This window comes from Humulus lupulus, chromosome 5, assembly GCF_963169125.1.
Source record: "Humulus lupulus chromosome 5, drHumLupu1.1, whole genome shotgun sequence".
Lineage (NCBI taxonomy): Eukaryota > Viridiplantae > Streptophyta > Magnoliopsida > Rosales > Cannabaceae > Humulus > Humulus lupulus.
In genome coordinates this window covers 225,073,281-225,074,369 of record NC_084797.1, presented here as the reverse complement: position 1 = coordinate 225,074,369, position 1,089 = coordinate 225,073,281, and the positions used below count along the sequence as shown (strand labels likewise).

General features: G+C 33.3%; 1 non-coding gene across 1 annotated transcript; it reads left to right on the top strand.

Annotated features, from left to right (window-relative positions):
• The first annotated feature begins 658 nt into the window (after positions 1–658).
• LOC133781174 (small nucleolar RNA R71) lies at positions 659–765 on the top strand. The gene has a single exon (XR_009869967.1). It is a non-coding gene; the product is annotated as a small nucleolar RNA R71 (small nucleolar RNA).
• The last annotated feature ends 324 nt before the right edge of the window (positions 766–1,089 follow it).

Here is a 1,089-nt window from a genome sequence, read left to right as displayed (position 1 = left end):
ATTGATTGAGACTGGTTTGTAGGTTTTTTTGAATGGATTGCATAAATTGTTGTAAAATATCCTCTAAGGAAGGTTTCCTTTGTTGAGGATATAGTTCATTTTGTGGGGCATGAGTTTGGTTTTACATGTTGTATTGGTGTCCTTGATTCATTGGAGACTGGTTTTGTCTCAATGAAAAGTTTGGATGGTTTCTCCAATTTGGATTATAAGTGGATGAAAATGGGCTATCATTTGGTTTCCCATAACCATGAAGAGCATTGGCCTCCTCAGAAAAGGCATCTTGGTAGGAAGAACATGATTGGGCATTATGGCAAGGACTAGAACATATAGAACAAACATCTTTTCTGGGTTGCATTGGAGAGTTTATAGTTTGGCTTATGGCTAAAGTTTCTACTTTTCTCGCTAATTTTTGTAAGGATGTTCTTAAGTCTAATTCAATTTTTACTTCATACCTTCCTCCTATTTTTTTTTAATTAGTTGGCCTAGACCTAGGATCAAAATAATTCCATTGTTGTGAATTGACAGATAAATCTTCAAGATCGTCCCAATCCTCTTGCCCTTGAAATTGTAAAAAATTTCCAGTATGCATAGATTGAATCATTTAACGATTAGAGGGAGTCAAACAATCATAAAATATTTTACAAGTCTCCATTTTTTAAAACCATGATAAGGACATTTTAATAGTAAATCTTTAAACATTTCCTAACATTCATAAAACTCTCCATTATCTTTTTGACAAAAGTCGGAGATTTCTCTCCTTAGACTATCAGTTTTAGACAAAGGAAAAAATTTCGACAAGAATTTATTATAAAGTTGATCCCATGTGATAATAGAGCTCGTGGGAAGGGAATTTAACCAAGCTTTTGATTTGTCTTTTAATGAAAAATGGAATAATCTTAGTGTAGCGACCCAAATTTGCTAATAAGGCTTAGGGTATATATTAGCGTGTCTGGAGGGCAATAAGTGATTTATTATTATAATATGTGAATTTGATGAGTATGTGATTAGAGATGCATGTTTAGGTGAATTAAATATGCATGTGGGTCTCGTTTGGTTATTAGGGGCATGTTTGTAATTTTAGCCCGTTGA